Source organism: Oryctolagus cuniculus, chromosome 11 (genome assembly GCF_051225735.1).
Source record: "Oryctolagus cuniculus isolate XC-2025 breed Fujian yellow rabbit chromosome 11, ASM5122573v1, whole genome shotgun sequence".
NCBI lineage: Eukaryota > Metazoa > Chordata > Mammalia > Lagomorpha > Leporidae > Oryctolagus > Oryctolagus cuniculus.
The window spans coordinates 27141697-27166532 of NC_142877.1; the positions used below are offsets into that span (position 1 = coordinate 27141697).

General features: G+C 48.8%; 1 protein-coding gene and 1 non-coding gene across 10 annotated transcripts in view; one reads left to right on the forward strand and one right to left on the reverse strand.

Moving 5' to 3' along the window:
* Positions 1–1423: 1423 nt before the first annotated feature.
* LOC108176618 (uncharacterized) lies at positions 1424–4143 on the reverse strand. Of its 3 annotated transcripts, none has more exons than XR_016216638.1 (3): positions 4007–4143; positions 3532–3688; positions 1424–1648 (listed from the first exon to the last, which is right to left on the reverse strand). It is a non-coding gene; the product is annotated as an uncharacterized LOC108176618 (transcript). The 3 variants fall into 3 exon arrangements; XR_016216637.1 differs by having other exon boundaries at positions 1424–1831; XR_011379957.2 differs by having other exon boundaries at positions 1424–1834.
* The window catches only part of SNPH (syntaphilin), a 37404-nt gene continuing 16698 nt past the window's right edge, over positions 4131–24836 (forward strand). For 2 of the 7 annotated variants that reach the window (XM_017341719.4, XM_008256195.5), the window contains exons 1-2: positions 4131–4314; positions 4551–4657. The gene's annotated coding sequence lies outside the window, so the exon portion shown is untranslated. Of the gene's footprint in view, positions 4315–4541; positions 4658–24836 lie in introns of those variants that run through there. The other 5 variants (XM_089308140.1, XM_051845166.3, XM_051845167.3 and 2 more) reach the window with 5 other exon arrangements.

Consider the following 24836-nt stretch of genomic DNA (forward strand, 5'->3'; position numbering starts at 1 on the left):
GGCAACTCTAGTGTGTGCCGCGGGACACCGAAGACAGGCGCGTATCAACGCCAAAAATAAAAAGAAAGGGGGATCTGTGGGGAGCAATCCGGACTAGACTAAGTTACTCGAATTGGGACTTGTTCTGTGCATCTGCTCTCCCACAATATGGCGCTGGGAGAGAAGTAAACAGCTTCCGCACAGCTGCCTCCAGTTCAACCAATTAACTGTAGGACTTGCTCCTGATTGGAGAGCAGCGTACTCGGCGTGTGGGCAGCCGAGTTGGGATTGGCAGAGAAGGACTATAAAGGAGGAGAGAGACGGCATGCACCGGGAACATCTATGGGGAACATCTAAGGGAACCCGTGCAGCCCCCGAGAGAACCGGCCGGCGGTGTGCCGCTCCCCTGCGGAAGTGGGGAATGCGGCCAGGGGGAACTGCCCTTCCACGGAGGTGGAAGGGATAGTAGCCAACCCGGGAAGAACCAGCAGCAAACCCGGGGAAGGCCGAGCAGACGAAAGAACAGCGCAGGGTTCAGTGTTGCTCCTCCACGAAGAGGGGGAGCGACAGTCTCCCACGTGGGTGCAGGGACTCAAGCACTTGGACCATCCTCTACTGCCTTCTCAGGCCAGAGCTGGATAGGAAGAGGAACATCTGGGACATGAACTAGCACCCATATGGGATGCTGATACCATAGGCAGAGGTTTAGCTTACTATGCCACAGCACCAGCCCCTGAAGTCTACTTTTTATAATATTATAGCCATTCCAGCTTTCCTTTGATTATTGTTTATGTAACATATCTTTTACCATCTTTTACTTTTAGCCTACCTATATCATTATATTTGAGTGAGTTTCCTGTAGGTTGTATCTAATAAAGTAATCTTTATCCATCCTGATCTCTGTCTTAATTGATGTGCTTAGACAACCTACATTTAATGTGATTACTGATATGTCTGCATCTAGGTCTATCCTTTTATTTTTGTTTAATGTTGACAATTTCAGATTTTGGTTTGACATGAGACCAGGCCAAGGGCTACCAAAGGAGCCAAAGACTCACCACTCCTGAGTTTGTGGAGCATCGCAGTCTGGCCTTCTTCCCCAGTGTACCTGCTTACATTTTCTCTTCAGAATCCTCTAGTAGCTGCTGCCTGCATTTTGTTCAGGTCTTATTGCTTCATTCAGTGGGAGGAGTGTACTAACTCAGAACTGGAACAAACATTGGTTTTTGGAACTTAAAAAAAAAATTAAGTATTTTGCAATTTGTCTAAAACAAAACCAAATTACTGATTTCCTTGGAATAATTTCATTTTATGCTTAGAATTCTCATTTGTGCAGTTTATGTTATAACAAACACTGATTCTTTTCTCAGTTACCTGCTCTCTGATGCTCAGGAGAGCTGTTCCCAGGCTAATGTGACTTCTTTTTTTTTTTTTTTTAAGATTTATTTATTTATTTATTTGAAAGTCAGAGTTACACAGAGAGGAGAGGCAGAGAGAGAGAAAGGTCTTCCATCCAATGGTTCACTCCCCAATTGCTGCAACGGCCGGAACTGTGCCCATCCGAAGCCAGGAGCCAGGAGCCAGGAGCTTCTTCCAGATCTCCCACACGGGTGCAGGGACCCAAGGACTTGGGCCATCTTCCACTGCTTTTCCAGGCCATAGCAGAGAGCTGGATGGGAAATGGAGCAGCCAGGTCTCAAACTGGTGCCCATATGGGATGCCGGCGCTTCAGGCCAGGGTGTTAACCCACTGTGCCACAGCGCCAGCCCCTAACACCACTTCTGATGGGAATGAGTGGAGAAGCTCTCTTGCTTTGGACAAGTTCCTTGTGAAGACTTCTGGGAAATGTAGTCTTCTAGGCATCAACCAAAAAAAGACAAAAATTTTTTCTTAATGAAAATCTCAAATTTTCCCCTGTGAAACACAGTAACTACATGGATTTCTTTGGTTTTGCTTACAGTGTAAAGAAGTCACTTATATAATTTAGGTGAGAATTAGAGAATATAAAATATTTGATCAATGAACTTACTAATACAGCATTAGGTTTTTCAGAAGCAGGCCTCAACATTTCACCTGCCTTTTTCAACTACAATTACCTCTTCCTGCCACAACTGCAGCTGTATGTCTCCACAAAACAATATGACTATCTGATAGAATTCATTTTCACAAATAGCAGGAAAAATGAGGAGTTTTCAAAAAGTTCGTGGAAATGTGTGTCATGAAAAAAAACTATATGTGGATTTCCAAACCTTTTTGAACCCAAACAAACTTACTTGGTAGTAATGTCAAAATAATTTTTTTAAAGTTGTGGGTATTTGTGACAAAATAGTAATTTGTAAAAAATTAAAAAGGAACAGATTTGAAATAATGGTTTCTTCTTGTACATTATAGATAATAACTATTTATCACCAGACTTGTACTGCAGTGTCATGGTGCGATCCAGTGAAGTCATTTTATAAATCCTTCTCTTGGAAAAGTCAGCCTGGGGCAAACAGCACAGGCTGCCAATTTCAGCATTACCAAGAAGAGTAGCCGGAGACTCAAGGACGTCACAGCCCTACAAGACTTCAGACCGAGGATTTCCGGGCTGGCATCTGGACCACTGTTCTTACAGAAGATGGGCTGCACACAATGTGTGAGTGCTTGCTCTCTCATTCATTTAGTCAATATTTATTGGGCACCTACTCTGTGTTAAGCACTGTTCTAGGCACTGAGGATGGAGCAAGAGGAAAAAACAAAGTTCCTCCTCTCATTCTAGTGGAGGTGATAAGTGACAAAAAATCAATAATAATAATATGTCAACTGATAATTAAATGCAACAAAACTAGGTCAAAAGAGAAGTGAAGTAGAGCCTCAGTATTTCATGTGGGGTGGTCAAGGAAGGAGTCCTCGAGACAGTACCACCTGAGAAAGTGGAAGAGTAACAGTGCAGGTATCCAGAATGTTCCAGGCAAAGGGCACAGCAAATGTAGTTTAATGAGAGGGAAGTGAGGGTGGGGAGAGAAAGTAACATCAGAGAGGTAGAGTAAGATGATGGCAGACAGCAGAAAGTGATGTTTGCTTTGTTTTTATTTAGTCCTTTGAAAGAGTGCTCCCATCTGCTGGTTTACTCCCTAAATGCCCACAGTGCTAGGGCTGGGCTGGAGTGAAACCTAGAGCCAGGAATTCTACCCAGGTTTCCCACTGAGCCATTACCACTGCCTCCCACGGTCTACATTAGCAGGAAGCTGGAATCAGGGGCTGGAGTCAGGAATGGAATCCAGGTATTCAGATGTGGAAGGCAGGCGGGTCCTAACCAGCAGGTAACCGCCAGGCTGAATGCCACGAAATTCTTTTGAGCAGAGGAATGGGTGATCAGACAGGGCAGATTCCGAAAGGGATGAGCAGACAAGAAACTAGACCCACAGAGTGAGTTAACTGTCTAATGTTGCATGGCTAGAAGCGTTAGGGCTAGAAATGGCAAGTGGAAATCCAGATTCCTGGACTTCCTGTCCCGTTTCCCCGGTGCTATCAGACAGGGACAGAGAGAGAAGATCCCCAAAGAATACTTACCGTGGGTTTCAGCTAATCCTCCAACTATCCTCCCATGAAGCACCATTTTCATACTTCAGACGAAAGCACTTCTGTTTTCGGATAGTTAAGATCATTTTTCTCTGTAGTCTATGTGCTTGGTACCAGCCCTCAGCCTGGTCTCATGTCAAACCAAAATCTGAAATCGTCAACATTAAACAAAAATAAAAGGATAGACCTAGATGCGGACATATCAGTAATCACATTAAATATAGGTTGTCTAAGCACATCAATTAGTCAGAGTTCAGGATGGATAAAAGCACCAAGCATGAACCACACCTGGTACTGAGATTTGGTTTGGGGAATAAAAGTTCACGTGCGTGCCAGGGAGTGACACTGGGATTATCATCCCTTGCTACAGATGAGAAAGCTGAGGCTCAGACAATCTACAGGACTTGCCCAGGGCCACACAGCGGGTCAGCAGGCCAACCGCTTCCCACCACGCCCCATCACGCACCTGGAAAGCACAGGCTGGCGTACCTTGGGGGGAGAGGGCCCCACTTCCGGCGGGCTTGTATCCAAACTCAAGGCCCTCGGGAGCGAGACACCAACTATCTCTTTAAGAAGGAAAGTGAAGACGGGCGGCTTACGCAGCTGCCGGCGAGCCGCCGACTGGCTCGGCCCCTGCATCCACCTCTCCCTCCCCGCCTCCCTCCCGGCAGCCCCAGCCCCGGCGAGCACCCAGCTAGCCGCCTCCAGCAGGGGCTCCGGAGCGCGATCCGGCTGTCCCGGCAGGGCCAGCCCAAGCCATGGACGCTTCCGCAGGTGATGACAAGAACCCCAGGGACCCCCGGGCCCAGCTGCGCCAGCCGCCGCCCAGAGTGCGGCGGGCCGGGGACTGGGGCGCGGGCCGCACGGAGCATAGCCCGAGCGCCCGCAGACAGCTGCCCTCCCAACCTCGCGGCTGCGGCCCGGCTGCCCGCAGTCAGGGGTTTGGTCTCCCGGGCTTCCTCCGCCCGCCTTCACCCGCCCCCGTCTGTCTCTCTTCCCAGCCGCCGCAGGTTGCTGATCGGGGCCAGGCGGCTGCAGCAGCGACTGCAGAGACGCTGCGCCAAGCGGGGCCGGAGTCGTGCGAGCCGGCGGGACTGCGGAGGGCCAGGGGACTCAGGTGAGGAGGCCGCTGGGCCGCGGGTGGGGCAGCCTGCGACCCCCCGCTGCGGGTAGAATCCCTCTAGGGAGCACCGGCCAGGGAGGGGTTAATCGTGACTCATTCTTACCCTCCCTTCCTTCTAGGAGCAGCCCCCCCCCCACCTCCACCTTCTGAAATTTACTAATTAGGGAAGCTAATGGCAGCAGGGGAGATGCCCAAGGTGGGCCGTCAGGAGCGTTTTAGGGGACTCCCCCATGCCTATATGCCTGTTCTTTTGGGATTTAGCATTTATTCCTCTTGGAGGAGAAGCAAGGGTACCTGGGAGGGGGAGGATGGGAACCCCACACGTACCCCAAGGTCAAATGCCAGTGACTGCTCCCTTCCCATCTTGTCCTCAGGGAAGTATCTGGGCTCTGCAGTAGATCCAAGGAAAATGCCCCTGACCCCTAGAGTGGGAGATCTGAGCCTCCCATCTCCTTCCAATCTGCTGCAGAGAGCTGGGCTGTTTACAACATCAAACAGCCTGGGACTCCCTTCCTCAACCCTGCAGGAGAGGCCTGGTCACAGGCTGCCTGTTTCCTCTGCCTTCTCTACCCATCTGGTAGTGTGGGTTGGGCCGGGCTGCACTGGAGGAGCTTCCCAGAAAACCATGGTCTCCGCAGGCAGAGTGGTGTAAAGAAAGTACCAGAGATGGGGCTTCCAGGCCCTTCACTTGCTAGTTGGCCACAGTAGCCATCTTACAATTCAGGCGTGGGTGTCTGTCTGCTCATCTGTTACATGCAGGAGTTGGATTAGATGGTCTGCACAGTTATATCGTTTGAGCAGGTTTTCTGTGCTGGTGGGGGGGTACTTCCATCTACATTTAAATTGAGGTCCATCCAATAATCAGGGTTTCCTCCCTTGATTTCAAAGCTGCGCTTCTCAAGTGAAACCTTAACCTTGGGGATGCCATGGACTAGAGCTGTCAGTCTTGTATTGACATCCTGCTGTATGACTGCTTTCCTTCCTCAAGCTTCAGTTGTCTCATCTGTTAACCGGGAAAGAGGGGTTCATGCCTCTGAGATGGATATGGAAGCACCCACAATTCTCTGTATATGCTGAGCATGTAGTGGGTTCTCAAGGACTCAGAACTTGGGAGATAGACCTGGAGACAGGAGGGAGTGGTTGTTTTTAGTTCTTTCTCCTCCATTCCCACACCAGTCTCTCCCACATCCTTGCCACGGTATCCCTGCCAGGGCATAATGAATGCTGGAAAGTGTTGGGCCCCCAGACCGAGGGCCACGGCAGCAACCAGGAGGCACAAACATTTCCATTGCAAAAGCTGTGACATCATTCTAGCAAATGATGGTCCCAAGGAGACATGTGGAACCCTGCCCTGGGTTTGGAAAATCCTGATACTCCCTAAGGGAATAGAAGCATTGGAATCTTATTTCTGGTGACAGTGGGGTGACCGAGGCTGCCAGATTTCACACGGATCCCACTGCTTTCCTCGTGCCCTCCCTGGAGCCTCTCCCTAGACACGCTCTGAGACAAGGCCATCAAGTTTGGGCTGCCTGCGTTTTCTATTCATCTTCTCTCAAAGGCTGTCATTGTCAGCCTAGCACTGGACTTTTCTGACTCCAGTTTATTCTACAGACACCTTTGACAACATGGTAAAGGAGGTTCCCCTTGGGGTAGAGAGTGACACTTGGCTGCTACACCATGTGGGCCCAAAGAAGTCATCATGTACCTCCCAGACCCTGCCCCAAATCTCCATTAGACTGTGAACACCTCTCAGCAGAGGCCCTTTTTTCTCTGTGCGTTTCCAGCCTCTGACATAAAATAGGTGCTCAGTAAGTGTTGAATAAATTTGAGGAAATTACGTCCCTAAGCCAACATTAGGGAGAAACTGCAGTGTGTAGATGGTATAGGTAAAAACACTTAGAAGAGCAGGATACTCTACCAATTGTAGGTTGTTTTCATTATTGCTGTTAGTAATACTGTTATTGTCATTTAGTGGCTGGCTGATATTTCATCGCTCCTCTAGGGCTCCTGACTGGGCGGGAAGAAGGCAGGTGTGCTCAGGAGAGTAGTGATGTTGTCAGACAGGAATCTCAGCGGTGCTGGTTGCTATCAGATGTGACAGTGGAGGGAAGAGGACTGGGAAGAGAGCCATCACTGTGTCAGAGGGAGGAGAGCAGAGAAGGAGAAAGCCAGGAGACCTGGGTCCCTGGTTCCATGCAACAGCCACCTCATTCTGTGACCTTGGGCCAAGCAGGCCTTCTCTCAAGGCTTCTGTGTTTCCATGTATGTACTAAGGTGACTCAACTCAATGATCCTGTGGCCCTTTCATGTTCTGACATTTTGTTCAATAGACATAGACAGCTATTTATTACTCTCAGCCTCATTTATGAAATGCCAGGCCATCACCCATCTTAGATAATCCTTATAATAAATGATACCTATTTGAAAGATAGAGACTGAGGCTTAGAATGATGAAGTAACTCGCCTGTGACTGCACAGCTAGAGGTGGTGGAACTGTCACTCGACACCTGGTCTGTCTGACTCAGATGATCGTGCTCTTCCAAAGGCTTTGTGCCTCCTCCTATGCTGTCTTGTGAGTTGTGTGTGTACTTGCTTAGGCTCAGGGATGTGGAGACAGGAAAGCTGTGAAGGACTCATGACAGGAATGATGGCATGTCCCCCAAGTGCTGCTGCAGGGGACTCGCTGGGTTGAATTGAGGGATGTGAATCAGGACTGGAGACTGTTTCTTCCAGAATGAGCTCTGCTTTGCCGCTAGTGATGGCTGCCCCTTAATCGTGGAAAGTGGCTGGGCCTGAGAGACGGGCCTGAGAGACAGTCATGACAGACATGAGTGCCTCTTCTGTACTATGCTGTTTTCTTTTTAAATGAAGCTTTTATTACTTTTTAAAAAGCTTTATTTTATTTATGTGAAAGAGTGACAGAGAAAGAGACAGAGACAGAGAGAAATGTCTTCCATCCAATGATTCACTCCCCAGCTGGCTTCCATGGCTGGAGCTGGGCCATACCAAAGCCAGGACCCTGGAACTCCATCCGGGACTTCCACACAGACAGCAGGGCCCAAAGCACTTGGGCCATCTGCTGCTGCTTTCCCAGGTAGGAAGCTGGATTGGAAGTGGAGCATCTGGGGGACTTGAACCCAGTGCATTCCAACATGAGATGCTCTCATTGCTGCTTTGCCACAGTGCCAGCCCCTACTGTGTTGTTTCACCTTAGTTCAATTATCCACTTCCCAGACCATTCCCTTCTGTAGGCAGTATACATACTTCTATCCTTTGTACAAGTGAGAGAGCGAAGAGTCTTTTCTCAGTGTTGTGCAGCTAATATGTCCTAGAACCTGGGGAACATTTAGTTGGAAACATGGTGGCCTAGGAGGCACAGGAGTTGCTTTTGGTCTGAGCCCTCCTGTTAACTGGATAACCTAGGATAAACCAGTTTCCTTCTGAAGAGAGGTGTTCCTATCTCAAATGCAGTAGAGATATTGCCTGGCTCAAAGAGGCCTCAGTGCAACCCTGTCTCAGTAGAGGGGGTGAAGGAGATTAGCATTGTTATTACTAACATTGATTAGCATTTGTTATTCTTTAGTAGCTAGGCCCTGTGCTAACTGCATGAGATACAGAAAAGAAAAATAAGTTGGGGTCGGCACTGTGGCGCAGTGGGTTAAAGCCCTGGCCTGAGGTGCCGGCATCCCATGTGGGCCCCGGTTCTGGACCCGGCTGCTCCACTTCCAATCCAGCTCTCTGCTGTGACCTGGGATGGCAGTGAAGGGTGGCCCAAGTCCTTGGGCCCCTGCACCCACATGGGAGACCCAGAGGAGGCTCCTGGCTCCTGGCTTCAGATAGGCACAGCTCTGGCCATTGAGGCCATCTGGGAGTGTACCAGCAGATGGAGGACCTCTCTCTCTGTCTCTACCTCTCTCTGTAACTCTAGGTGATGCTGGGTTTCAGGAAGCTCCATCTAACAGAGGAAAGTAGACACATTTGACTGTAGTTACGAAAACCGTCAGGGAATTATGAGGCACACTGATATGGGTGTCAGGGGACAGAGAGAAGGGGATGGTCTTTCCTTCTGAGACAGTCAGGGAGCTTTAGAGAGATGATGCCATTGTCTTCTTATTTTCTGCATTGAGTTTGGGAATAACAATAATAATAAATAATGGTTTTACCCAGGGTGGAACATTTCCTAACTATTAGAGAAACCTGCTAGCTTCTGTCTCCAACCACCTAGAAGGTGTCCATAGGTGTAAGGGACTATACAGGCTCACTCCATGGCACAGCTCCAAGGAACTGCCCAGTTATTCCAGGTAGACCATAACCTTTGCTATCCTTAGAGGCTTCTAGAAGCAGGACTCTTGCCTTGTACCTATAGCCATCTAGTAGGCTTGGTGAGTTCCTGCTGTCTATTCACAGCATCTCACCTGTCTGGAGGAGCCATTAGCACCTGCAGGGGTCGAGACATGTACCCAGGTTGGCTCAGCAGAGTTGGGCTATAACTCAGGCCTAATGGGGACTGCCACGTGGGGTCTTTCATCATCTAGGCCACCAAGGACCTGAGGGGCATTTTATCCTTTAGTGAGCAGCTGGCACTAGCAAAGTTTTGAGGCAAATGAAACCAAGCTTGAGCCAAGGGCCTTTGGATAGGGAGGACTGTGTTCCCCAGGCTGCTTTGTGTCTCTAGATGGGCAGCTATTTATGAAGTGTTTGTCACATGCTCAACACAGTACTCTGGATGGAGATGCTGAGCCAACCAAAAGGCAGTGTATAGGAGCAGCCTAGAGCAGTGGAAAGAGCCAGCCTTGCCTGAAAAGTCAGGAGACTCAGGTCCTCATCCCAGAACTGCCAGTGACTCACTGGGCAGCCTGAGGTCAGGCCCTTTACTTTCCCGCACCTGCAAAATGCGAGTCAGGGCCTATAGCACCCTTCAATCTCTAAGTGTGCAACAGTGCAGCAGCCCTTTCTTCTGTTCTAGAACTGCTTTACAGGGTCCAAGGGTGGGTAGGATACAGATAACTGTAACTGGAGGAGGGAGGAGATAAATACAAGAGGCATGAACAAATGCACAGTGGATGTGCTGGAGGTGGGAGGGCTTGGGAAGGCTCAGTTCAAAAGCCGTTCTTCAAAGATGGGTTGACGCAGGTACAGAAAGAGGTAGTTGTTGCTGGCTGTTGATATTTAGAGTTTGATTTTGTTGAATGGGGGAGACAGAAGCCTGCTGTCATCCTGCGACAGCAAGGCTGTATAGCAGAGCTGTGGTTCCTGGCCTTCCGTTTTGCAGAGATCATTGAGGAATCTATCTTAGATAGGCCAGATTTTCATTGTGCCAGAAGAAGAGATTCAAATGATGCTTAGAATTTTGTTTACTAGCATGTAGTAAGCAAAACAGCATTTTAATACCTCTATCCCCAAGTAAGAATACCAGGAAAAAAGGTGCTCTTTCAGATTGAATACATTTTCCTTTATGAAAAGCTCACTGCATTGTCTATATTTTGCTCATGTTTGCCACAGACAGGTGTCCTTGGGTTTGACTCTGGAGTCAGGCTGCTGTTTCTCCCTCTGTGAAAAGCAAGAGTGATGCATTCCATCCCCTGAGGTTGTTAGGAGATCTGTATGCCAAAATAAAATATACAAAGCAAGGGACTGCAAATGCAGATGTCTACAAACCAAAGCAGATGGGTGGGAAAGTGCTTGCTACAAGAGGCAGCTGCTCTGCTGCTCCCACCCTTCTTGTCCGCTAGAAGGTGGGCCCAGTGTTGTCAACTCTTTTGAGATATAGGACAGCAATCTGCTATTTGTGAAATCTCCTAATTGTTTTAGTGTAGTCAACTAGGCAACATTAAAAACATTTTTTTGTGGGACTGGTGCTATGGCTTTGGCTAAGCCTCCACCTGTGATGCCAGCATCCCATACGGGTATCGGTTCAGTCCCAGCTGCTCCTATTCTGATCCAGCTCTCTGCTTGTGGCCTGGGAAAACAGTGGAAAATGGCCCAAGTGCTTGGGCCCCTGTACCTGCATGGGAGACCCAGAAAATGCTCCTGGCTCCTGGCTTCTGATCAGCTCAGCTCATCTGTTGCAGCCATCTGGGGAGTGAACCAGCCCATGCAAGACCTTTCTCTTTGTTTCTCCCTCTCTCTGTAACTCTACCTCTCAAATAAATAAATAAATCTTTAAAAATTTTTTTTTGTTTGAGAGAGAGAAATAAAGGGAGATCTCATCCTCTGGTTCACTCTCAAATGCTTACCACAACCAGCTAGTGCTGGGCCAAGGATGAAGCTGGGAGCCAGGAACCCAATCCAGGTCTCTCACATGAGTGTCAGGAATCCAATTACTTGAGCTGTCACCCAGCCTATCAAAGTCCACATTAGCAGGAACTTGGGAGTCAGGAACCAGAGCCAGAGATGGAACCTAGGTATTCAAATATGGGACACAGATATCTTAACCACTAGGCTAACTGCTAGCCAGCCACATTTCTTAAATGTACACACTAAAATGTGCCAGGTATGTAATGTTTGGTAATTGTCAGCTGGTATACAGAAGAGGACAGAGGCAGGAAATGAGGCTGGAAGGGCAGATGTAGGCCAGGACAGGCCTGGTCTGCAAGGCCAGGGAGTTTGACCTTAGTTTGGCAGCTTGTAGTCTTTTGATTCTGAACCCCTGATTTCAAAAGCCCAAACTGGGCCCCTTCCCTTTGGCAGTGCTGTCAGGATTGAGCCTCAAGGGACTGAGTCTCCAGGCACATCTCTGCCCCCATGAAGCTGGTCCTAGCCAGGCCTCCTTGCTGCAGGATTCTGGAAGCCGAGTCGGCAGCCTCAGAAGAGGGAACTTGGATGATGGCCTGTGTAGCCTGGCAGCCAAGCCACCTCTGAGAGACAGGCATGGGAGAGGCTTCTGGCAGCGCCTCCTGGGGAGGGGCAGATCCGGTCCTGTGCTTTGAAGGCACACAGGCCTTGCAGCACAGCTCCTGCTGCCTTCTGCCTGGTTGCGATGTGGTCAGGGTGGCAGGTGGGCTCTGTACAGAGCTCTGCCATTGATCCTGACAGGGGAAGCTGGGGTCTGGAAGCCAAGAACACACTCAGGGATGGTCCTCAGGGCAGCTCCTGTTAGAGGAGGAACCTTGCTCCCAGGGCTTCAGATTAGAGCTGCTGATGACAGCTCACGTTTTTGTGGCTCCATTTAATCAAATATTCATCAAGTACCTAATGTGGTAAAGTTCTATTCTGGCCACAGTGGGGAAATACAAAGAAGTGTTCCATCCATTCATTTGACCAGTACACTCTATGTGCCACTGTGTGCACCAAGTGTCTTCTCCATACGCGGGCACCAAGAGGTGGTCCCTGCCCTCAAGGAGCTTGTTAGCCTGGTTGAAGGGAAGATGTATGGATGGTGCATAGGCCTGGCAAATGGAAATACAAAGACCAGCTTCCACTCAATTGTGAGTCTTCTGAGTGTGAGGTGTAAGCCGTCCCAGCACCCTTTGCTGAGGGTGGGTGTAGACACAGAGCAGAATTAGCCACCAAAGTGCTCAGTGCCTAGCACACCACAAATTCACCACGTTATTAGCAGCCTACAAAACTGGGCAGTGCCAAAAGAAAGGCCAAAACACAGATGGATCCCAGAAATAAAGAAACAGCAAAACAATTTCAGCCCACTTAGCATATGCTGCCCTCATGTTATAGATGTTATAGACACTGCACCTCAGAGAGGGGAAGTAACTTGTTCAAGGTTGCACAGCTGACCTGTGGCTGTACCTACACTGTTTGGCATCAAAGCCAACTATATATATATAGTTGAGAAAATGGGCTACAAAAAGCACGGACTGGCCCAAAGTCGGACAACCACGAAGTGGTGGGGTCAGGGCTCCCACCCAGGTGGTGAGGGCATGGCTTCTCATACCACTGTAGTGACAGAACAGTAGTGTTCAGGTATTCCAAGTACAGTCACAGGAAGGGAGTCTGAATCTTCCACATGCTGTGAGTGCTCGATCCCTCGATCCGAGGCCCATGCTTGCAGGGGCCAGCAAAGGAGGTAAATTTGACTCCTTTCAAGAGAGAATTTTTTTTTTTTTTTTTTTTTTTTTTTTTTTTTTTTTTACTTGACAGAGTTAGAGAGAGAGAAAGGTCTTCCTTCTGTTGATTCACTCCCCAAATGGCCACCATGGCTGGCACTGCACCGATCTGAAACCAGGAGCCAGGTGCTTCCTCCTGGTCTTCCAGGCGGGTGCAGGGGCCCAAGCACTTGGGCCATCCTCCACTGCCTTCCTAGGCCACAGCAGAGAGCTGGACTGGAAGAGGAGCAACTGGGACTAGAACCGGTGCCCATATGGGATGCTGGTGCTGCAGGCAGAGGGTTAACCAAGTGAGCCATGGTGCCGACCCTGAGAGTGTTCTAAAATACAAACTTATCAGCAACAAAATGGTGTGTCTTTGAGCTAGTGTCTCGTCTCTGGGCTGCTGGATGTCCTAGAAAGGATCTGGCTATGAGCTGTGTGTGGCAGTCTTGTGGTCCAGAAGATCTGGAGTTCCAGCAGAGGGCCGTTCACAGGTGATGCAAGTAGCAGGTGGCCACTGGTGTTCCCAGGAGGAGATCTATAGGATGAGAGTATCCAGGAAGGCTTCCTAGCGGAGGAGAGAACAGAGAATGATCTAAGGAGCTGGCAGCAGAAGGGTGGGGGAAAGGAGAGGAGGCGGGCTGAAAGTGAGGCGTCCTGGAGCACAGAGCACACTCGTCTGGCTGACCCAGACTCTGGTGCCTGTCAGCAGAAGACAGCTTGCTGTTCTCTCTGGCCTTCTAAATGGTAGAAGCAGAGGCACAGTAAATCCTGGGTCTTTCCCAAAGTCTTCTTAGGAGCCCAGTTGGGCTCTTCTTCCCCCTGTTACTTCCCACCCCCCTTCTCCACCCTTCATTGTATTGCTCTCCTTCCTTTCATCCTCCCTTTCAGAAGCGGCAGATTTGGGGCAGTGAGTTCAAGTGGGAGAAGGGCCTCTGCAGGGAGGTGAAGGCACTGGGCAGAGGGCACTTGCCTCACATTTGGAGCACAGAACTGGGACTTTGGTCGAGGGATGGGTAGGGGTCCAGCTCCGTCCATTTGAGTGGCCCTGGCTCTCTTGGCAGCAGCTCCCTGCTCAAGGTAAGCCCTGGCTTCACAGTCAGGCCAGGCTCATTTCCATTTTGCCACTTTTTAGTCTAGGACACAGGACAAATTGTATTGCTCCCCTGAGTCATTTTCACGTCCTCCAAAGAGCGATGAATTGCTCTTGACAACAGGAGATGGGCTGCTCTGCTATGACCTCTGTGAGAGAGGGCCTGGCGTGCAGCAAATGTCTCCACAGCTATAACTTCCTCCTCTCTCCTTCCTCCTACTGGCCCAGTGGCTCCTCTGCCCTTCTGAGTCCCAGCTTTTGTACCATATGAGTAACAGCTAAACCGTATAGTGGGCAAGGGCTGTGTGACCTCTACCAGCCTCCTGACAGCACAGTCATAGAAAAGGCAGCTTATGATGGGGAATCCATGCGACTGGTGTGTGCATCCATGCCTGTTCCCTGGAGGCAAAGCCACCAAATAGCTGGCACCAGAGCCCAAATTCTCCTGCCTCTCTTTCCATCCCGTTGCTTTCTCATTCTCTTTCTCCCTAATGCTGTTCTCATTGGCCACCCCTGCCTTCCCAGCTCTTAGCTGGGCTCTCAACAGCCAGATTGCTAACCCAGGGCTTGGTTGGAGTAAACTGGCCTGAGAGCTAGAGAGGAACCTCATGGTACTTTCTGTCTTCAGAAAAGTCCCTAGGTGACCTTGGACACATACCACCTCAGGGCAGCAATATGCCTCCCATGTCCCTCCTTGCCACCCCAATTATTTTGACTCGCCCTATGTCTATAATTTTATTCCTCCTCCTATTCTCATAGTCTTCCTCTTTTCATTCTCTCCCAAGTTCAGATCTTCCTCAAGGTTCAAATGCCATCTTTCGGGGGTCCCTCCACCAAGGTCCACAGCTCCTTCACAGAGTCAAAGCTCCTAAGTTACCAAGCTAAGCTCTGTTCCCTCAGAGGAGGGAGAGCACCTAACTCCTCTAGCCACTACTGTTCCCTGCCCTGCAGTGACCAATCCCCCTGGGTTGTACCCAGGGCCCAGATTAGAGCTATGAAACAACTTGAACCAACTCACTGTTTGGTGGCTTCCTTCTGGAGAGTCACTCCCCACTCCACAGGCTTGGCCGCTGCTTAAGGATAGGCCTCAGAGTCCAGTAGCACAATAGGAGATCAGTGTGGGCAGGAGTCCCAGAGGTCAGCGTACAGATGAAAGCAACTTGGATCCAAGCTTAGACAGCATCAGGCCCCTTGCCCTGCTCTCTGAGGGGTTGGAACGGAGAGCACAGGCTGGATTTGGACACACTTGGACTGCTGTCTTGGCCTCAGTCATGGACTTAGTTTGTGACCATGAGTGGGTCACTTAATTTCTCTTTCTTAAATCACTAACAAAAATCTTCATCCTAGTTAATCCCAGCCTCATAGGAGCAAAGCTGGCACAAGAATTACATGAGATTAAAACCCCTTATGTGTAGAGCCCTGAGCACAGGGTTTAGCACCCAGTAGATGCTTCCATAGTTGGAAGGAAAGAACTTCATTGAAAGGAAGTTTCTTCAAGGAAAGAAAAAATTCCCAGTTTTTCCAAGGCCCTGCTCGTCTTCACTTGGTAGTGAGCTCCCTCCCCCTGGAGATAGCCAGGGGCTTCAGGCGCATGGACACTGGGCTTTGAAATGTTCAGCTTCTTTCCTGCCCTGAATTTCTGTAATCTGTGAAGATTTGACTCAGATCTCAGTCAATTGTTAGGAATAAGTTGGGGTTCAGCCTAGATGTCTATTTAACACAGACAGAAGACCAAATTCTGCTGGAATTATGAGCTAATTGAAGGCTTTCTCATGAGAGGTGGAAAGGCTAAAAACAAAATCAGGTCTTAGAGGCCAGGCTTCAGTGAAGCCTGTGAAGAGAACATGTGACCAAATGTTTAGGGTGGATTGAGAAGGTTACCTACACCCTGGCTACCAGAAGGAATTTCCTATGGCAATCCCCAGTGCCCAACACAACCCAACACAGAAAGCTTCTGGAAAAAAAGCCCAACAAATGACAGGGACCCCTGGTGTCCCTCTCATGTGGAATCCTGGGTTGAGAAACTCTTGGAGTGGCCCTGGAGTCCATGATGCAGTTTCATACACTGTGTGTGTACATGTGTGTGAGTATGCATGCATGCATATGTGTGTGTTATATGCACAGTGTCCTAAGACTTCTCCTACTAACTGCTACTCCTTCCTCCCCAACCCCTTTCCCTCCTCCTCCTAACTTTATTGAAGTACGGCCAATATACAACAAATGGTGCAAAAGTTCTGACATGAAACCATCACCACAATTAAAGTATAAAATACACATCATCCCCCAAAATGTCCTGTGCCTGTTTGTAATTCCTCCTCTTGAGCTGCCTTTCTTCTCATCACAGACAATAACTGATTTGCTTCCCAATCACTAAGTTACTGAGCATTTTCCAGAAGTTTGTGGAAATGGAATCATATAACGTGTCCTTTGGAGGAGGGGTCTGTCATCTTTCACCCAGCATCATTATTTTGAGAATCTCATTATGTATATCAATAGTTTATCTCTTTTTATTGATGAATAATAGTTCCTTTATCTGATTTTTAAAAAGAAATTTTTTCATTTATTTGAAAGGCAGAGTTAGAGAGAGAGAGAGACAGAGAGATATCTTTCATCTGCTGGTTCACTCCCCAAATGATCGTTATGGCCAGGACTGGGTCAGGCCAAAGCCAGGAGCCTGGAGTTCCATCCAAGTCTTCCACATGAGTGGTAAGGGCCCAAATAGTTGGGCCATCTTCCACTGCTTTCCCAGGTGCCTTAGTAGGAAGCTGGATCAAAAGTGGAGCAACCAAGACTGGAACTGGCACTCACATGCAATGCTGTTGTCACCAGCTGCAGCTTGACCCACTGCACCACCATGCCTGGCCCATACAGTCATCTGCTGATGGACATTTTTTTCCTAGTTTGTCGCTATTACAAATAAAGCTGTTTTTGAACATTTGTGTCTAAATCATTTAGTGAGGGCCAGCACTGTGGCCTAGCGGGTTAAGCTGCTTTCTGCAACGCCGGCATCCCTTATGGGTGCCAGTTCAAGTCTCGGCTGCTGCACTTCTGATCCAGCTACCCTCTAATGTGCCTGGGAAGGCAGTGGAGGATAACCTAAGTCCTTGGGCCCCTGCACCCATGTGGAAGACCCAGATGAAGCCCTGGCTCCTGGCTTCAGATTGGCCCAGCCCTAGCCACTGAGGTCATTTGGGGAGTGAACCAGTGGGTGGAAGTTTTCTCTCTATATATAATTCTGACTTTCAAATAAATAAATAAATAAATCCTTCAGTAAACACCTACTTCTCTGTTTAATTGGGTAAATACCTAGGAGTAGAATGGTAATCAAATGTACATTTTTCAGAAAGTGCTCAGGTGCCTCTCCCCATCTCTTCCTGATCTCTTCTTGGCAGAGCTAATACAGGATCATCTTCTATGATATATAAACCTGACCATAAACCTTAAACCTAATCTTGACCTTAGAACTGCTCAAAACTTTTCTCTGTAGGCTTGACAGGTATCCTTCTCTTCTTCGCCCAGGCCTCCTCTCTACTCCCTCTGGGCCCTTATGTGGCTGCACCGACAGCCCCCAGCCCCCTGTAGCTCTCCTACTCCCCCATAACTCTGTAGACATCAGCCCTTGCCCATGCACTGAGTTTACTGTACTCCCCCACCACCAGCTCCCATGTGCCCAGAGCACAACTCTGCTTCCCTTCTTCATACTCTGCTCTAGGGCACCTCTTCTGCAGAGAAACTCACCCCCTTCTACCCAACCCCTCCCTGATAGACCAGGCTGCAATTACTGGGACTCTTGGCAGAGGAGGGCACAGCACACAATAGACACTTGGTAAATATTGACTGAGACAGCCAACCCAAGCCACCGTGTATGAGAAATACTGAAATAGGAGGAGGAGAAGCTGTTAGGGGGTCTCACTTTCAATCTAGGCCATGGATGATCCAGGCTTCAGTTTCCCCCTTGCCGTGGAAGTCACCTACCTCCAAGCATATTTTGACTTGGACCTTCTGGTTCCTGGTCTCTTGGTATACCAGTGCTGCTGGAGTCAGCATGGGGCAGAATAAACCCAGGCCTGCAAGAACTAGGTTGGTCTGTTCAGTAGGAGGAGCAGGTGGAGGCAGCCCTAAGGTTGGGTCTCCTGATCTCCCAGGCTCACCATTGCCAAATACCTGGGCTTCAAAGGCTCTATTTTGCTGCTTTCTTGAAATCCTATTCTGATTGTGACATTGACCACAGCTTGTGTGCTTAGCACTGGCCTTGTCCCAGCTGTGGCATGGACTATGGACCCTGAGCTTGTTGCCAGCACTGCATTTGACAACCCAGCCTCCCGTCACCGTCATGACAATGATTAACCTCATGTATATGTGAAGGCACTTCAAGAAGTTCATGGGAAAGTGCGATTAAAATAAAAGTCTATTTTGGTACAAAATAATGGTGAAAATCTATTGCTTTTTCATAATATGCATTTCCCGTGAATTTTGAAAGACCCCTTGTCTGCAGAAATTGGCCCTAAGAGAGCCTGGCCTAAGGGTACACACTTGTTATTAAGCTGGGATTTTAATCCTGGAGTGTCCAAGTATGCTATCTGCATTATAGTCATTATAGGGGCCCTGCAGGTGCAGTGCTCAGGCAGTGTTCAGAACACGGAGCCGAGCATTCAGAGGTGAGAGTGATTTTGTGTGTACATTTGTGCATGAACACAACAAAACCTACTGTGTGCGCATCTGTGTACTGGATGGCAGTGGTTGGCATAATGATTTTTGTTAATGCAGTACAGCCAGTCTTTAGTGTCCACAGGGGGTTAGGTCTAGGACCCCCGCTAATATCAACATCTTCAAATATTCAAGCCCCTCACATAAAATAGTATATTTGCTTATAATCTATACACATCCTCTCATATATTTCTTAAAGATTTATTTACTTATTTGAAAGGCAGAGTTATAGAGGGGCACAGGCAAAGAGAGAGAGAAAGAGAGAGAGAGATCTCCCATCCACTATTTCACTCCCAGATAGCCACAACAGCCGGAGCTGTGCCCATCTGAAGCCAGGAGCCAGGAGTTTCTTCTGGGTCTCCCACGTGGGTGCAGGGGCCCAAGGACTTGGGCCATCTTCCACTGCTTTCCCAGGATCAAAAAGTGCAGCAACCAGGACTCAAAAGTGGAGCATCCAGGACTCGAACCAGTGCCCATATGGGATGCTAGCACTGCAGGCGGTGGCTTTACCCACTACCCCACATCACCAGTCCCTCATATATTTTAAAATATTTCTAGGTTACTTATAATACCTAGCACAATATCAGCATTATGCTATAAATAGTTGTTATACTATATTGTTTGGGAAATTATGACAAGAAAACAAGAAGAAATTTCTGGTATTTTTTTTTTTTCAAGTATTTTCGATCCCTGGCTGGTTGACTGTGTGGATACAGAACCCGGGATTTGGAAGGCCAACTGTAATTACATTGTGTAATGTCGCTGCCAGCCCCGAATGAGTGCAGCCTGAACTAAGGTACTCCTGAAGGAGCCACAGGGTTAGATTCCTGAGAGCCTCTGGTCACATGCTGTCAACACATAGTCTTGTCCTTTTTTAAAAGATTTACTTATTCTTGTATTTATTTGAAATGCAGAGAGAGAGAGAAATCTTTCACCTACTGGTTCATTCCCCAAATGACCACAAAAGCAATAGTTGGACCAGGCCATAGCCAAGAGCCAGGAACTCCATCCAGGTCTCTCATGTGGGTAGCAGCAACTCACGTACTTGAGCCATCTTCCACTGCTTTCCCAGGTAGGGAACTAAATTGGAAGCAGAGCAGTAGGGACTCATAGTGGCACTTTGATATGGGATGCCAGCATCACAAGTTGCAACTTAATTCTCTGTACCACAATGCCAGCCCCCATAACCTTGTCTGATGTGTATTTCTGTTTAAATATAACTTATTTAACACATGTTGTTGGCTCATTCACACTAAAATCACAGCCAGCTGTAACTTCTGCCTGAATGAAACCTAATACTTGCATTTTCTCCATCAGGTGCGTTGCAGCCTTCTTGTGCAGGGAACACCAGACACCACTTGAACACCCAAGCTGAGGTCCCATTTTAAACAGGGAAGGCACCAACCAAAAGCACAAAGCATGCAAAGGGTGGCAGTAACGAGGTCTCAAAAAGGACCCTTGTTTCCAGTGCGAGTTGAGACAAGGCGAGACCTCACTCTGTCTTAGCTGGGGACATGTACTTCAGGTGACTCCATTTTTTTGTCATCTTGTGCTTGCCATGAATGACTGCAAAAGCACTACAAGTATTGATCTGGGGATTATACACACATTTAGCAAGTAGGTGAATTCCCAAACCCAGAATCCAAGAATGGTGGAGACTGATTGTGATGCTTTCTCATCTTTCTCTGAGGGCAGCTGTCAGGATTTCAGGGTGTTGACACAACAAATTGGGCTTTCTGAGTGTAGCAGTGTCATTTGCAACAGCAACCAGAATCAGATCTGATTCTATCTGTAACCGCCAGCTTCCCCTATGTCCCTAGGCAAGGTCGTTGTTCTGTGGACCCTGAGGTTCCTAAAGGTCAATGGGAGGAATGCTCCCTAATCTATGGGAGGCTGTGAGGGTGAATTGAGAGAATGAATGGGAAAGATCCAGAATGGTGCCTGGCACTCGGTGGATGCTAATCAAATGGCAGCTTTAAAACTTTGCTGCTTTCATTATTCCCCTTAAGATCCACTTACCAAGAGTTTTGCAGTCCAGTCTCTGCTAGATCCTGGGAACTCACAAATCAGTGAAACCCTTCCAGCTGTAACCTAGCAGGAGAAAAGCCCACTAAAGAGGCCACTATGTACAAAGGACTGTGGTAGGGGCTGGTGCTAAGGCATAGTAGGTTAAGCCTCCGCCTGTGGTGCGGGCATCCCATCTGATAAACTGGTTCATGTCCTAGCTGCTCCTCTTCTGATCCAGCTCTCTGTTGATGGCCTAGGAAAGCAGTGGAGGATGGCCCAAGTGCTTGGGCCCCTGCACCCATGTGGGGGACCTGGAAGAAGCTCCTGGCTTCAGATCAACCCAGCTCTGGCCATTGCGGCCATTTAGGGAGTGAACCAGCAAATGGAAGACCTCTTTCTTTCTGTGTTACTCAAATAAATAAATAAATCTTGTGAGAGAGAGAGAGAGAGAGAAAGAAAGAAACAAAGAAAATAAAAGAAAGAAAGAGTAGTAATAGAAACAAAGCCCCACAGAGCTTGCTTTGTCCCTTTGCTGACTTGCTAAGAAGCCCACACTTGCGGGGTAGTAACATCCACCCTGCTGACTTTAGATTTACTTTTTCATTCAGCAAATATTTATTGAGAGCCTATAGTGTATTGGCTTCCCGTGTAGGTACTGGAGACTAAATGAGGAGAAAAAAATGGGCATATAGCCTCCCCTTTCCAAGGCTTACCTAGACAATAAAGGAATATATATATATGTATAATTTATATACATAAGGAATATATATATGTGTAAGTTAGTTAGGCGTTACTAAAGGCTATGGAGAAAAACAAAGCATAGGAAGAAAGAGGAAGTATTGACAAATGGGAAGGGGACTCGTATTTTAAAGTGGTCAGGGAATGTTCACTGAGAAGGTGACATTGGAGCTCAGAGCTGAAGGGGGAGAGACGACACACTGGGCCGAGGTCTGGGAGAACATCATCCCAGGCTGAAGGAACAGCAGGTATGAAGGCCCTGAGGTGGGGCTGTGCAAGGAGGCAAGGTCACCAGAGCAGAGGGAATGAGGGGGGGTGGCAGATGGGGCCACAGAAGCCAAGGGATGTACAGGTCTGTGCAGGACTTGGGGTAAGGACTGGGGCTGCTCCTCCAAGATGGGCCACAGCAGAGCGATTTGGGACTGAGTGGTAACGTGATCTAGTTCATGTTCCGAAAGGATCCCTCTGGCCATAGCACAAATTGTAGGGTTTAGGGAGACTATTGCATCATTCAGGAGAGGGACGGTGGTGGCTTGGACTGAGGAACTGGAGGTGCTGAGAGGTATGCGGAAGGAAAATGGGCGGGCTCTTCTGACAGGTGTGAGCATCAACCCAACCAGCCAACCAGAATCCTGTCCCAATCCTGTCCCTGCTAACTCAGGCGGCGAAAGCTGCAGAAAAATACCAATTTTTGAGGGAAAGATCAGAAATTTGTGGTTTAGATGTGTTAATATTGAGAAGTTCTGTTAGACCAAAGGGCAATGTCCTGAAATTCTGTTGTTTGGGAGACAGTATTGGTTTGTGATATTTTTTTCTTTTCCATTTTTTCTTTTTCCTTTGCCAGTAGACCTACAAAGGGATAAAGTGATCATATAGTCAGGAACTTCTTAGATACAGACTATAATTATAATACAGAATGCGATTTTGGACTGAGAAAATGTGTATGAATACCGCTAACAGTAAGAATAGATTTTGCTGCTGAATAATGACTGACGCTTCTAAAGTACTTTCCTGCGTCAGGTCCTTGACAGGCATTTAGCACGCATTACTGCTGACGGTGCAGAGCAGCTGGAATCAGCCCCTTTGACTGACAAGGAGACTGAGGCTGAGAGAAGGAAAGTGATATCCCATGTCATGAATGTAGGGGTTGGGGGTTGGAAATCAGACCCAAATGCATCTACTGCCAAAGCTGCGGTTTGTTTCTGCCCTCTCAACAAAGGGGGAAAACTCATTCTGGGACAAAAAGATTTTAAAATAGGGTGTAGATGTTTGTAAGAATCTCTCCCTGAAAGCATGTGAAAATGCTTGCTTTGGCAAAATGAGGAAGTGAGGCAGCCCTCCAGGGAGGGAAGGCTTCTTGGGAAAAGGGCTTCTTAATCACCCACTCCCTTCGAGCCAGCCTGGGCCACGCTGGGCCTTGCCGATGGATCTCACTGCAGGTGAAGGAATTCATCAGATGTGGGAAATGCTGGTGGCAGTCAGCTGTACAGGGATCAGCTGCTGAGGCAGGCAGGCAGCTGGCAGCTGGAGCAGGGGAGGGAGGATGCAGATGTGAGGTGGGCAGGGCTCTTGGGCTACAGCAGGTGCGGCTGGGTGAGCTGCTGGACATCTCCCTCTGTGCTGAGCCCCAGGTGCCCTTAGAAGATGGATGAGTCTTGACTTCCAACAGGAGCAAAGGGTCTGGAGCAGGTGGTGGGACCAGATAGAACTAGCTCACCTTTCAGCCTTCCAGAGCTCACACTGTGGCCTTTGGCAATTCCTGGATTTTCTGCTTAGAAGATGCGGCAGTTGGTCTACATTGTCTTGAAACGGCAGTAGAGAGGGGGACAGAAAAAGAGATAGGTTTTGGTGGTTCCCTGTTGTGGATACCTGGGAAGATGGGAGCTCTCTGACATCAGACTGGATGGGGGCGTTCTCCATGACAAGGGGTCTGGCCCCAGGCAGAGCACATCACACCTCCACATCTCTTTAGCCCCTTGGTCTTGTGGTCCGTGAGCCCTCCTGTCTCACGTGAGTGAAGCACAGCACGCAGAGGGTGACCGAGTTGAGTCCTCAGGGCCCCATCTTTCTCTGCCTTGGGATCCTCTTGGCAGGCTCCCACACGTGTTCTTCCTCCCCTGCAGCAAATCCCATGGAAAAATGTTTAACATTCATTTTAGGGAGCTCTTTATTTCTCCGGAACAATTTGCCTGCTTCTTGCTCTCCCCTCACAAGAACAGCAAGACTGAGCATAATTTCCCTTCTTGCATCGGTGGCCAGGAAGCTCAGCATCAGTCCTGAACCTCACTGTTGACATCACGTTTGTATCTGTGGTCGGGCTATGAGATTGCCCTCTCCCTCAGGATCACTGCATAGTTTGCCACAGGTCATTTGTGAGCTGCCTTGAAGTTGGCAGCCTTTCTCCTGTCTTACCCCAGGGCTTTCCTGCACTTGAAAAATTACCTTTTGGTATTACATTATTGAACTTTTCCCTGGACTTAAATGGGGTGAGAGGTGGGGGCTGCAGTGCTGGGCTCATCACTGGAGTCAGGAGTCCAGCCCCCAGCCCTCTGCTCTCCACCTTCTGGGCAGCCTCAGGCCAGTTGCTTGCTCCTTTGGGATTACAGTTGCTCTCTCTATAAAATTTTGCAAGACCTTTTCCATTCTAGGATCTTGATAGTATGTTCTCCCCTGTTGGTACTAACAGAAATCTGAAAGGAAAGGAGACCCCCTTGGGGTACAAGTCTCCCCATCTTTCTACAACCTTTAGAGGAGGGCTCAGGTAGGAGAGCAGAGCTAAGATTTGACAGCTCTATCCATCAGGCAGTCCTGGGAAGCAATGGCTGTGGCCAAAGTTGCTGAAGGGCCTCCATCTGCCAGGAGCCACTTGCCAGGCAGCCACCAAGCTGGGGCTGGCACCTCTCCCTAGGTGTCTAGAGAGCAGCAGTCTTGCAGCAGATGCAATGGTGGAAGTATGGGAACCACAGTTCCCCAACCCGCTCCCTGCCCACATGGGGAGGCCTGCCCAGCATTACCATTCTGTTGGTGTGGCAAAGGGTGCTGGCAGCTTCAGAGTCACCCCCTGGGCATGTTCTGACTCCCTGAGCTTTATCAGCATGAACTGTATCTGGAAGGAGCAAGACAGAGTCCCTTCCAGAGGGAGTGGCTGTGACAGCAAGAAAAACTGCAGTCCTCCCGTTTTTCAGCAACTGCCCCAGGTCCTCCAGTCGTTAACCTTGGTCAGATGCCAAGGGGACAAGCAGAGCTGGAGTGTGGTTCCCACGGAATGTATGAAGTAGCTGAGACTTCAGGAGACCAAGGTGGCTGAGAGAGCTCATGTGACATGGCTGGGGGTCACAGGGATCTCTCAGTGATGGGCATCTCCAGCAATGGGCTACGGTGGGCTTCTTTGCCACAGGGTTGGTTCTGGGAGAAAAGGGGACACCTTATGCTGGTTGGGGAGAAAGCCTGTAAAGAATTTCTTCCTAAATGACCTTCTGTGCTGTACTCTCCACTGGTTTCTGATGTCCTGCTTTACAGAAGCATGAGGAGCCCAGGACATGGGGATAGGCTCCTTCACCTCTCCCACAGTATTTCAGAAGCTAGG